This window comes from Octopus bimaculoides, chromosome 18, assembly GCF_046866305.1.
Source record: "Octopus bimaculoides isolate indiv1 chromosome 18, ASM4686630v1, whole genome shotgun sequence".
NCBI lineage: Eukaryota > Metazoa > Mollusca > Cephalopoda > Octopoda > Octopodidae > Octopus > Octopus bimaculoides.
The window spans coordinates 43,261,272-43,276,271 of NC_142945.1; the positions used below are offsets into that span (position 1 = coordinate 43,261,272).

The 15,000-nt window shown below is 36.7% G+C and overlaps 1 long non-coding RNA gene across 9 annotated transcripts in view; it reads left to right on the forward strand.

The window, feature by feature from the left end:
* The window catches only part of LOC128249805 (uncharacterized), a 428,716-nt gene that overhangs the window by 108,651 nt on the left and 305,065 nt on the right, over positions 1–15,000 (forward strand). For all 9 annotated transcript variants that reach the window (XR_016245016.1, XR_016245015.1, XR_016245013.1 and 6 more), the window contains exon 2: positions 9,791–9,892. This is a non-coding gene — a long non-coding RNA (uncharacterized LOC128249805). The remainder of the gene's footprint in view (positions 1–9,790; positions 9,893–15,000) is intronic.

Below are 15,000 nucleotides of genomic sequence, written 5' to 3' on the forward strand. Positions count from 1 at the left end.
TTGGAACTTTTTTTACTAAAATTAAAATTATGTCCATGTACGATTCAATTCAAATATATTCAACATGGAGATATACTTACCTCATAATTGATCCGATGGTTCAATATTTAGAAGTAAAAAACTTTCAGATCTATGTTCCAAACTTTTGGCAAAGTAACAATACATAGCAAATTAAATATAACTTTAGGCATTTCATATAAACATTCTAATATTCAGACTTATGTTCCAAACTTTTGGCCACAAGTTTTCTTTGTTGAAAGAAATCCTTGCAAAGAACAGACCATTTGGGAAAATAGTTTAGGCCTACTATATATAAAATATATATAGGCGCAGGAGTGGCTGTGTGGTAAGTAGCTTGCTTACCAACCACATGGTTCCGGGTTCAGTCCTGCTGCGTGGCATCTTGGGCAAGTGTCTTCTACTATAGCCTCGGGCCGACCAAAGCCTTGTGAGTGGATTTGGTAGACGGAAACTAAAAGAAGCCCGTCGTATATATGTATATGTATATATATATGTATGTGTGCGTTTATGTTTGTGTGTCTGTGTTTGTTCCCACCCACCCGCCCAACATCGCTGACTACTGATGCTGGTGTGTTTACATCCCCGTAATGCAGCGTTTCGGCAAAAGAGATCGATAGAATATGTATTAGCCTTAGAAAAAATAAGTCCTGCGGTCGATTTGCTCGAATGAGGGCGGTGCTGCAGCATGGCCGCAGTAAAATGAGTGAAACAAGTAACAGAGTAAAAAGGTAAATATATATATATATATATATATATATATATATATATATAAGTATGTATATATATATATATATATATATATATATATATATATATATATATATATAAGTATGGATATATATATATATATATATATATAGGATTTGTTCCCTCTCCCAAAATTTCAGGCCCTTGTGCCTATACTACTACTACTACTACCACCATCTTTCTCTTCTCCTCATCATCATCATCATCACCACCATCATCATCATCATCATTATTATTATTATTATTATTATTATTATTATTATTTGCTAGCTGCATCCTTATCGCGTCGGATGGAATAATTCTCAGCTGCATTTCGTCCGTATTTACGTTCCGGGTTCAAATTCCTCCGAGCTTAGACTTTGCCTACCGTCCTTTCGGATGTCGATAAAATACTCACCATAAAAATAAAAAAAAAACACTGAAGTCAATATAATCGACTTACCCCATGCCCCCGAAATTGCTGGCCTTGTACCAAATTTCAAAAATATCATCTTAGAATATCTTTGATTAAAATCAAGCAATGGCTTGCTGCAAAGAACCACATTACGTTACCCGGCCATTTGCAATATCACCAAAATCGAAGCAAGCTCTAACATAATGGCTGCAGATCAAAGTTTATATTGATGTCTCTGGCAAGTTATCTTTTTGAACATTTATTCAGAGTGCTTCTCTTCCAGACTAACTGCCTTCACGACTGTTAAAGAGCAGAAGTGGTTAGAAGTGTTGCCAACCATTCCAGTGGTTTTACACTGCGTTCACTCTGCATCGCGAATGCATTTTTTTTTTTTTTTTTTTTTTTTTCTATGTTTATCGTATACTGTTACTAGATAAGCGTTGACCAGATGCTGAGGAAAGGGGTGGTCAACCGTGTCCTTAGAGAGGTCTTTAAGGTGCGCAGTGCTGACACTCCACACAAAGATATATATGTGTGTGTGTATGTATGTATGTATGTATGTATGTATGTATGTATGTACGCATGCATGGATGGATGGATGGATGGATGGATGGATGGATCCTCTGTATTTAATGATTTAAATTCTTCTTGAAAAGTTCTTAGTTTCTAACGAAGATACAAATCGCCATCGTTAGAATGTAGATAACGAAAATAATGACACATTTTGAACCTGAGAAATGTCTTGCATAGTTTTATTGTTCCACTTACAAATCGTATTTGTAATGTGCAAATCAGTTGGTTGATTTCTTTTTTCTGGAAATCCAAGCTTATCCAAAATGGCAGTTAGGCATTTACTTACAAAGACCAAATGCTCCAGCATGGGTGCTTGTATGTATGTATGTCATTATTCAGTTTTATTTCAAGATTTCTTGCCAATAGAGAAAGAACCGGTTTCTAACCTAGATCCAAGGCTCCTTCATTGGAATTTCAACATCAACAGGGTATTTTTCTATGTATGTCTATGTGCAGATTTGTATGTTTTGTTTTTATGTATGTCTTCTCACGCATATACCTGCATATCTAGACATGCTCACATATACTTAAATGATAAACTTTTGGAAAGTCTTACAGATTTTTACAGTTCCACAAATGGATCGCATCAGAAGTCTTCGAATCAGCTTACTCATTTCTGGTTTTGAGAAGCCTAATTTTTCAAGACTGGTATTTAGGCAGTTTGTTACATATCCCAGGTTCCCAACAATTACAGGTATAAACCTGAACTTGTAATCTGGATAGAGTTACTGCAAATTTCTCAATAGTTCAGCATAGGTATTCTCTTTTTCACTGATCTTCAGCCTTATGTTAACATCCGCTGGGCAGCTAATTTCCACATCTGTACACAATTTCTCTTCTCTATCCCAAATCCTTATATCAGGTATGTTGTGCTTACATTTTATTGAAAGTTTTCACTGAGATATTCCACCTTGCTGTGTGTTCTTTTTTTTTTGTCCTCGTAGTTATCCTTCCGAGGTATTTCAATATATAGTATCCTAGCTACAACATCATATCTCATCGGTAGATAATATCGTAATGGCATTTAAGGACAACTGCTTATGGTATGGCTAATATCTTAGGTGTTAACTCCACAAAATCTGCATCAGTTGTCACATCTGCATCGGTTGTCACTGCTTTTCCTGCATCTCTATCACTTTTGTGCATAAAATACTTGATTGATATTTCCTGTTCCTGGATTGCAAACGCATACCCTTCAAAGTGGGATGTAGTAATCCGGTTATTCGTCCACTTACGTATGTTATTCGCATCCACTTTTTAATTTAGTGTAAAATTTGACCGCCCACCTACCTGGGAATAAGGCTCTCGAAATGTTTAGCAGTGTTTCGCTCGTCGCTACATTCTGAGTTCAAATTCCGCCAAGGCTGACTTTACCTTTCATCCTTTCGGGGTCGATGAAATAAGTACCAGTTACGTACTGGGGTCGATCTGTTCGAATGGCCCTCTCCCCCCAAAATTTCAGGCCTTGTGCCTATAGTAGAAAGTTTTATTATCATTCTTCTTCTTCTTATTATTATTATTATCATCATCATCATCACCATCGTCGTCGTCGTCATCGTCATCGTAGTCATCATCGTTATCATCATCATCATCATCGTTATCATCATCATCATCATCACCATCGTCATCGTAGTCATCACCTCCGCCACCAACACTTTCAGCAGTGAGATGATAAAAATCAATCACCATGGTGGACTTTGACTTTCATCTTCTTTTCGATCGATAGAATATAGTTTCCAGTCAAGAAGTGTTTTGTTTGATTAGATCGATGACCACCCACGTGTTTTCTCCAAGAACCCCAATCCGGACCAAAACCCTGACCTTGTACATATGTCAGAAACAACGACGGTGGCGACGGAGACGACGATGACGACGACGACGATGATGATGATGATGGAAACAACAAACGGGTCTGAAATTTAGCTGGAAGCGGTGGGGGGTAATCTATTAAATCGACACCAATGTTTGCCTGGTATGTATTTTATCGATCCCCAAAATGATGAAATGCAAAGTCGACCTCGATAGAGTAACAATAACAATGGTTTCAAATTCTGGCACAAGGGCCAGCAATTTTAGGGGAGTAGTAACTCTCCAATACTCAAATGTTACTTATTTGGATCGACCCCCGAAAGTAGACTTCGGCGGAATATGAACTCAGAACGTAAGCATATTGCCTAGCGTGCTAACGATTCTACCAGCTCGCTGCCTTAATAATAATAATAATAATAATAATAATAATAATAATAATAATAATAATGAGGATGATGGTTTCAAATTTTTCCACAAAGGCAGCAAATTTGTGGAGGAGGGATTTAAGTTGATTACATCGACCCCAGTACACAACTGGTACTTAAATTACCGACCCCCCGAAAGGATTAAAAGCAAAGTCGACATCGTCAGAATTTGAAATCAGAATGTAGTGGCAGACAAAATACCGCGAAGCCGTTCTATTATTATCATTATTACTATTATTATTAGTAGCAGTATTAGTATTATTATTATTATTGTTATCATCATCACCCACGCACACTCTCAAGACGTTTTCCCTCTATCTAATATATACGTACCTGAGGTCTTTGGTTGAGACCCGATCGGAAAATGAAATAAAATGCAAATCAATCGCAAAAAACTAGTAATAATAATAATAATAATAATAATAATAAATGCCCAGATGCTGTACCAGGCAGTGGCTCCATGGCTGCTCATCTTAACTGAGTGGAAGTATTGCTCTGATGCAATACCAAGCAGTGGTTCTCGTGGCTTCTGATCTTAATTGATTTGAAGTGCTATCATGTACGTTGTTTTGTCTTGGTATAAAAAGATGGGCTACAGAAAATATTCTGCTCTAAACCAGAGATTTGCTTGTCAGTTGCTTGACTTTAACCAGTTGAGCATGTCCCTTGGTGGCTGACGATATGTGCATCTCTGATCATGAGCAGAAGTAGTGGGGGAGCATCATAGCCATATGTTGTGAGGAATTTTCTTATTTTGGATAATTTACCTTTGGAAAATGGGTGTTTCGTTCATCATCCTTAAACGGAGTGGCTGTGTGGTAAGTAGCTTGCTTACCAACCACATGGTTCCGGGTTCAGTCCCACTGCGTGGCACCTTGAGCAAGTGTCTTCTACTATAGCCTCGGGCCGACCAAAGCCTTGTGAGTGGATTTGGTAGACGGGAACTGAAAGAAGCCCGTCGTATATATATATATATATATATATATATTTATATGTATGTATGTGTGTGTGTATGTTTGTGTGTCTGTGTTTGTCCCGCCAACATCGCTTGACAATCGATGGTGGTGTGTTTACGTCCCCGTAACGTAGCGGTTCGGCAAAAGAGACCGATAGAATAAGTACTAGGCTTCGAAAGAATAAGTTCTGGGGTCGATTTGCTCGACTAAAGGCGGTGCTCCAGCATGGCCGCAGTCAAATGACTGAAACGAGTAAAAGAGTAACCCTTATTCAGGGAGCTTTCGAGCAGATTGGGCTACTCGACCCGAAGAAAATTCTAACTACGGGTAGTCATGATGGGTATAATGGGCTTCGTATATTTTACCTCAGTGTCACTTTGATGGAATGCACTGTTCTCTCACTCAATAATAATAATAATAATAATAATAATAATAATAATCCTCTAACAGAAACGGAGAAACATTCAAAATACAAAAACCTGGAAATAGAGGTAACTCGAATGTGGAGTCTAAAAACAGAAACAAATTCTATCATAGCAGGCGCGTTAGGTATGATAAAAAAATATTCAGACAAATACATAACAAAAACACCAGGACTAACAAATATATATAACATGCAGAAAATAGCACTACTAGGCACTGCACACATCCTACGTAAAACAAAAAAGAGCTTCATAACAAACCACAGCACATACTCAAATTACACAGAACTGCGTTCGGTAGTGCAATGAAAGTACGTAATAAAACTAAAACTACTGAATAATAATAATAATAATAATAATAATAATAATAATAATAATCCTTTCTACTAAAGGCACAAGGCCTTAAATTTTAGAGGGAAGATGCTAGTCGATCACATTGACCCCAGTGTTTCACTGGTACTTAATTTTATGTGCAACATAAAATGGCAAAATAAGATATCCAATGTCAAAATCTTTAGAAAATGTGATACCTCCAATATCCAAAGCGTGCTGATACGAATTCAGTGCAGATGAGTGGGATATGTTGTTCTAAAGAAAAATGACCGAATTCCAAAACTTCTTCTGCATTGCCAATAAGTGGAGGGATATCGCGATAAGGTAATACCTGTCCTTAAGTACAAGGATCGTAGCACTCCGTCGGTTACGATGACGTGGGTTCCAGTTGATCCGATCAACGGAACAGCCTGCTCATGAAATTGACGTGCACGTGGCTGAGCACTCCACAGAAATGTATATCCTTAAGAAGGCGGCGAGCTGGCAGAAACGTTAGCACGCCGGGCGAAATGCTTAGCGGTATTTCGTCTGCCGTTATGTTCTGAGTTCAAATTCCGCCGAGGTCGACTTTGCCTTTCATCCTTTCGGGGTCGATAATTTAAGTACCAGATACGCACTGTGGTCGATAATTTAAGTACCAGATACGCACTGTGGTCGATAATTTAAGTACCAGATACGCACTGTGGTCGATGTAATCGACTTAATTCCTTTGTCTGTCCTTGTTTGTCCCCTCTATGTTTAGCCCCTTGTGGGCAATAAAGAAATAAGAAACGTATACCCTTAACGTAGTTCTCGGGAAGATTCAGCGTGACACAGGGTGTAACAAGGCTGGCCCTTTGAAATACAGATACAAGAGAAACAGGAAGATAGAGTGAAAGAATGTTGTGGTGAAAGAGTACAGCAGGGTTCGCCTCCATCCCTGCCGGAGCCTTGTGGAGCTTTAGGCGTTTTCGCTCAATACACAGTCACAACGCCCGGTCGGGGAATCGAAACGGCGATCCTACGACTGTGAGTCCGCTGTCCTAACCACTGGGCCATTGCGCCTCCACCAGTACAAGGATAATCTGAAGGAATCACTAAAATCTCTAGAGCTCAACTTGACATCTTGGGAAAGTCATTGCTTCGATCGATATCCATGGCGTAAAATGTGTCACGATGCATCCAAATAATTTGAGTTGAAGAAAAAGAACAATAGACATATTGATATGTATGTATATGTGTGTGTGTGTGTGTATATATATATATATATATATATATATATATATATATACAGAGAGAGAGAGAGATGCGTTCTTCCTTTTGATGTCATTTAGCTCCGGGTCAAACTTGAAAGGGGAGATTTATGATCAAAAGATGCTCCAGTCGCGACCATCACTTCTTTCATTGATAGATTCAGACTTAGTGTATATAAGATTAAATTAATCCTAGTCGAGTAACAAAAAAAAAAAAAGCCTCGCTTAAATATTTCCAGCTGTGGGCCATATCGGTTTTTCTTCAGGTATAGTTTATCACGGACTAAATTACCAAATGTGCACCTTCTTCTTTAAAACGATATTGCTGTCGCCTGCGGGAAATGTTGCTGCTATTTCTCATAGGTCAGTCGATTATATGGAGGTTACCTCCTTGGTATATTGTTGAAATGATTACTGCTGCAGTTGTTTCGCCCCAGATCAGCCCCGGTCGGACACCACATAACAATAACAAACCAGATTCAGGGCTTTCATATATATATGATACACACACACAACATATATATATATATATATATATATATATATATATATATATACGACGGGTTTCTTTCAGTTTCCGTCTACCAAATTCACTCACAAGCCTTTGGTCGGTCCGCGGCTTTCATATATATATGATACACACACACACACACACACACACACACACACACACAGGAAAATCGCTCTTATAATAGTGGCTGGTGTTAACTGTAAACACTTTTTTGAGCACATCGTAAAGGCAGCGATATCGTTAAATTCCTATAACGTCTCCTTGACTTGCAAAGCTTTACGGGTAAAAGCGTTACAGTGACCAAATTTAATATTAAAGTCAAAAATCAAATATATCCATTATCGCCTGAAGGATCACACGGGCTGTGAAACTGTGACTAACAGCGGAGTAAATTATCAAACGCTGACGATGATATAAAAATATACAGCGTATATTGAATAATTTTCACCTGCTTGTTTCCTCAAACGTGTGTATGTATATTATATTATATTGTATCATATTATATCATATAATATTAAATTATATTGTATTATATTTCATTTTGCTGAGGAAATAATTGTGTGGGAACATAAAATTATTGGAACGAGCATACAACTGTAGGCTTCTAAACATCACTAACTTCTTTTCCGCTATTCTTTCAATTTTGTGTAGTTCAATTGCTACGATATAGCCTGCTCCAAAATGTGCACGCAACATTATACCTGGTTAAGCATGTAATATAGGATTATTCACTATATAGGCGTAAAGGAATTTAACGCGGCATAAATATAGTGACCTAATAGTACACAGGCATGTACTATTAGATAATATGCATGTTACCTAATAGTAACACGTGCACGTCATGCTACTAATGCTTGCTAGCATTTAAAGCACATCACATATATGTGTGTGCGTGTGTGTGTAGGTGGTGTACACATACATACATACATACATACATACATACATATATATATATATATAGCCTTTTTTGTTTATTTTCACTGTTTCGTTTTCGTCTGGTTTTCTGTCCGCCACTACATTCCTCCATGGCACAAATATAATTTGTGGTCCGTGGGAAGAGCCATTCTAATGATGCGTCCTGCCCTAACTCTTCGAAACGCTTAGTTTTAGAATGGTGGCAGCTGATGAAGGAAATGTTCTCTATGTGGCCTGTGTGTTTTCTGTACTCTGTTTATCATTTTGTCTCCGTTTTGTTTACAACGTCTTGTACCCAGATATGCATCTATATATACAGGTAGATGTAGGTATGTACATACATGCACGTATACATGCATACACTCATTTATTATTTGTATTATATATATATATATGTATGTATGTATGTATGTATGTATGTATGTATGTATGTATGTATGTATGTATGTATGTATGTGTGTGTGTGTGTGTGTTTGTGTGTACATACATATATACATAGGTGCAGGCGTCGCTGAGTGGTAAGAAATTTGCTTCTTTCTCTATCTGCTACGCACACATGTTCTATTCCGTTCTATCTGCTATGTACACATGTTCAGTGATTGATTTTTCTGTCTTCTGCTTTTTTGCCACTTGATGCCTAGCGTGATGGTTAACCTTGTTTTCTCTCCCCAATTCTCTTCTCAGTTCTGTTCTTTATATCTATTTGAGGATTTCTTGCAGGCGTTCATCCATCATTCTCGTGTTTGGAACCAAGGCTATATATATTCCTTTACTGTCATCGTGTATCGTTGTTGTTATTATTATTATTATTATTATTAATATTATTATTATTATTAATATTATTATTATTATTATTATTATTATTATTATTATTATTAAGGCGGTGAGCTGGAAGAATCGTTAACACGCCGGGCGAAATGCTTAGCGGCATTTCCGTTCGTCTTTATGTTCTGAGTTCAAATTCCGCCCAGATCAAATTTGCCTTTCATCCGTTCGGGGTGGGGGGGGGTCAATGAAATAGGTAGTTGTTGAACACTTGGATTGATGTAATCGTCTTACCCTCTCCGCCGTTATGACTGGCCTTGTGCCAAAATCTGAAGCCTTTATCATCGTCATCATCATCAACACCATCATCATCAGCAGCATCACCACCATCATCATCACCATCATCATCATCATCATCGTCACCATCATCATCATCGTCATCATCATCATCATCGTCATCATCATTATTATTATTATTATTATTATTATTATTATTATTATTATTATTATCATTATTATTATTATTATTGCTATTTTTATCATTTTCATCAATGGGTATATATTTATATATATTATATCTTATATACCAAAATCTGAAGCCATCATCATCATCATCATCATCAACATTATTATTATTATTAATATTATTATTATTATAGTCATTGCTATTTTTATTATTTTCATCAGTGGGTCAAGTACTTATGCGTCTGAAACTGAAGCGAAGAGGTTTGCGGAGGTCTTTATTACGTGGACGGTTGCAGTCGACGGTCGGATCACAAAGTTCTGAAGGTAAGTAAGTATTTCTGGCCCTTTGCAGTTGTACACGGCGATTGTTAGCGGGAGGGGCGTGGAGATGGGGGGTTGTGGAAGGATTAATAATCAGAAAAACGTGAAAGCAAACATTTATTTTTCAAATAATTGAAATAGGAGTGTGAATATATAATAGCTGAATATAAATCAAATTGGAAAATATTAAGGTGTGTGTGCGTGTGTGTGTGTGTGTGTGTGCGTGCGTGTGCGTGTGTGTGGTTTGTGTGTGTGTGCATGTGTGTATGAATGTGAATGTGTATGTGTGTTTGGTAGCAATACATACGAACATATACTTACACACATATACGATGTATTGTATATTTATATTTCGGTATTACTATATACATGTGAGTGTATATGTATATGTATATATAAATGTGTGTTTGTGTGTGTGTGTGAATAAATATGTGTGTATGTATAAATATATCAGATATAATATATACAAACATATATATTACACACACACGTACATACATACGCACGCACATGCAAGCGCACACGGACTTACACACACACTCACATATATACAGAAGATATACATGTGAGTGTAATCGTGTGTGTGTGTGTTTGAACAGGCCATAGATGTATAAGGAAAATCATAGTGCTCTCTTATCGTCATAATAATGTTATACTACCGCAAGTGACCAAGATGTAATTATTTTAGTTCCAAGTCATAATCTGAGATCAAATTACTGACTAAACACATACAGCTTTGGATTATAATAATATTCGATCGAAGCTGATCAATCATTCCAATGTTTTTTGACAGCTTAAGGATTCCACGTGGCGAGAAACTCTAAGTGGTAGCCACTGTATCAATTATCAACATCCAATGATTATATACACACACATATATATACGTATGTATGTATGTATTTTTGTTTGTATGTATGTTTATATGTATATATGTATGTATGTATGTATGTATGTATGTATGTATGCATGCATGTATGCGCATGTGTGTACGTTTATGATTACATGTGTACGAATCAAAAGGAAAAGGTTTGAGAAGTTTATCATGAATAAAAGAAAATATTTACATTATTATCAAAATGCTACCGGTTCCAATTGTTATTAGATAAATTTAGTCATGCTGCAAGAAAATGAAAAATAAACTGAATAAAATTTGTCATGATAACAGTTTTATAATTTTACCAACTTTCTTTTACAAAATTCACATAATGCTGGCAGCTGGTCTATTTTTTTTTTTTTTTTTTTTTTGGCTACTGAGAATAATTTAAATTTATTTCAATATATAGTTTCTTTTCCTTACAGCATGACTAAATTTGCATAAAAACAACTGAGACCTATAATTTTGTGATAAAAATGTAATTTTTTCTTTTACTAATGATAATATTCTCAAAGCATTTTTTTAAAAATAGAAATTTACTCGTCTGAAGGTTTTTAACCCCCTTGTACACACATATAAATGTATGTATGTATGTATGTATGTACGTATGTATGTATGTATGTATGTATGTATGTATGTATGTGTGTTTGTTTGTGTAAAGTATGCAATATATGTGTGTGTACGTGTGTGTTTTTTACGAAACAAAATGTAATACACAATACACAGTAAGGAATTTATATTCACTGTGACTGATGATAGTTCTTTCAAGTTTTGTATTAACTGATCGGTGTATGAGTCCCAGATCACATACTTCCCTCAAAGATAAGTAAACACACGGCCTTCACCATAAAACCAACATGAAATTGCTTTAACCCACCACCTATCCACTGCAGTTCCTGACTTTCCTAAACAGTGATTTATGTAGTATCTATAACATTGTGACTATCGAATGAGATTGCACTAGATCCTCTGTAAACACTTTCAAAAAGCGTTATTAAAAACAGCTACATTCATTTAGTTCAATGAACAAAAAACTCGACATCGGTATACCATTTCCCCAGGAAACTCAGAAACCAAGAATCAGAACGCCCTCAAATAACAAGGAACATTGTCAAAGAAACCATAGTAAACTTAAATCACAAACCTAGAGGCTTGTTTTCAATGAAAATTTCTGGTTGCTAAACATCCAGCGCTATTATTAACGGAGATTTAATATATTATCTTATTGTCGGCTTCAGTGGAGTTACTGTTCGGACCAAGCCTTGCCTTTCAAACGCCTGTCATCAGATGCGATAGAAATGTAGTTTGATGACAAAAGATGTGGAAGTGGTGGTTTATAAAACAGTACTCCCCAAACCAATACGTCTAACCTATCACATACTGGACCACGTGACAGCTTACCTATCGGGAACGTTTTCGGATGATCTTCTACTATAAAACGTGTACTCTGCGTGTGTAAGACTTCGAGTACCAATGAAATCAACCAATTCTCAATACATGTGTCACGCTGTGTCACAATGTCACGCTGAATCTCCCTGAGAACTACGTTGTGACGACGCATGTTTGTAGAGTGCTCAGTCACTTGCACATCAATTTCCCAAGCAGGTTCATACAGGGCTTGATGTCAGGCAGTGAGAACTCTGAAAACTGATAACTTTCTGAAAACTGTATAATTCTTTTTAATGAAATTTTGCAGAGATAGGAGTAGATTGTAATTACGTTGATAAAATATCGTAAAATAATAAAATATATTTATTTGTGATAAATATATTTGCAGAGATGGATGTAGATTGACGTATGTTGATAAGACAGTAAAACAAGAAAATAATATTTATTTGAAAATACACAAATGAGAAATTTGTTTTATTTTATTTTATTTTAAAGTAATAAATATTCTTCTTTGAAAGTTAGTATTCATTTCATCATATTGTATAAGCAGCAAGAAATTTGATAAAAGTTGAATTATAATTATTGTAGATATGCAATATTTCCTAATACTCATGATAGCAAAAATATACTTTCAAATTTACCCGTCGTATCACCAGGGCCGGTTTTAATCCATTTAGACAGATTTCTTCAAACTGGGCCCTGCGCCAAGAGAGAGCTTCACGTACACGCTCAAGCGGAGGACGCTATGATGGATTCTTAGTATATCATTCTGGCTCAACACTTTTTGGCTGGGATTGGCGTTCTATGCGGTACATAAAACATCAATCTTCAACTTGGGATCCGCACTTCCTAGCGTTAGCCCTGCATATCATCGTAGGTGGACAATTTGCCGACAGATATTTGGCCGACAGACAACTTACAGATAAGGCAATTGACTGATTGAACAATTTGCCGAAAAGACAATATGTCGACATCTTTTTTTTTAAATTAAGTAAAAATTACGAAGATGTTTTATTAGATTTACAAATAAAAAACAATTTATTTATAAAAAGATATTACATACGAATTGCCTGCCGGCGAATTGTCTGTCGGCGAATTGTCTGTCGAGAATTGTCTGTCGAGAATTGTCTGTCTACGAATTGTCTGTCGACGAATTGTCTGTCGACGAATGGTCTGTCGATGAATTGTCTGTTAGTGAATTATTCGTCGGTGAATTGTCTGTCGACGAATTGTCTGCTGGCGAATTGTCTGCACATGGCATATCACAAAGGACACTTTAATATTCCTTAAATCCTCCTTGTATTCACGATGGACTCTCTATTTGCATACTGGGGTCGATCTAATCGATTTGTTCCCCCCCCCCCGCCCAAATTTCGGGCCTTGTGCCTAGAGTAGAACAGACTGTTTTTAAAGGCAGCAAGCTGGTAGAAACGTTAGCACACCGGGCGAAATGCTTAGCGATAATTCGTCTGCCGTTACGTTCTGAGTTCAAATTCCGCCGAGGTCGACTTTGCCTTTCATTCTTTCGGGGTCAATTAAATAAGTACCAGTTATACACTGAGGTCGATGTAATCGACTTAATCCCTTTGTCTGTCCGTGTTGGTCCCCTTCTATGTTTAACTCCCTGCGGGCAATAAAGAAATAAAGATTGTTTTCAAATTTTGGCACAAGGCCAGTAAGTTCGGAGGAAGGGCTAAGTCAATTACATCGACTCCAATGCTCATCTGGTACTTTCATCGAGCCCGAAAGAACGAAAGGTAAAGTCGACCTCGGCGTAATTTGAACCCGTAAAAACGGACAACGTACCGCTAAATATTTTGCCTGACGTGCTGAGGGTTCCGGCAGCTGATTGGTTTCAAATTTTGGCACAAGGTAGCAATTTCAAAAGAACAGGTAAGTCGATTACAATTCATTCCAATGCTCAACTGGTAATTATTCTTTCGACTCTGAAAAGATGAAAGGCAAGGTCGACCTCAGAAAAATATCTAAATCAGAACGTTAAAACGGAAATGTCGGCACGCCGGACGGAATGCTTACCGGCATTCCGTCCGGCGTGCCGACATTTCTGTCAGCTTGCCGCCTTTATACTGCGTGAAATATTCACCTTCGTAAACGAAATTACCTTTCTTTTATGCTGGCACCGGGAGGAGTAGGAAAACTTCAGCAAAATTGCTTAACAGAAATCAAACTTAGATTATTACTTTACTGTCTAATATCGCTGTGTGTAGATTATAGATTTTTATTACATTTTAGTGATTGATTATTGGTAAATTGATATTGAACAGTCATTGTTTTGTGCTATATTGTATTCTGTGAGTGTGTGTGTGTGTGTGTGTGTGTTTATGTTGCTATGTATTTACTATTTTGTATACATACGTACATATGTACACATACAGAAGTGCTCGAAACCCCAACCTCACGAAATAGGTATGTGTATGTGTGCTTACATATATATATATATATATATATATATATATATATATATATATATATATATATATATATATATACATATATATATACTCACACACACACATATATACATATATATTTACATAGCTCTATGTATGCATGTATATTTATCTGTGTGTGTGTGTATTTCATTTATATTACACACACACACACACACACACACACACACACACACACACACACGAGTATATGTGTGAATACTTATAAAACATTGCAACAATCTATCTTACGCATACATAACTCTGTGCCAAGCAGCAGGGAGGGTCGTGATGGGAGGGGCGCTATTGTTTCTACTGGTTATTGATCATCGATATATCTACCTTCTGTAGGCAACCGAGCTGATAGAATCATTAGCGCGTCGAACAAAATACTTAGC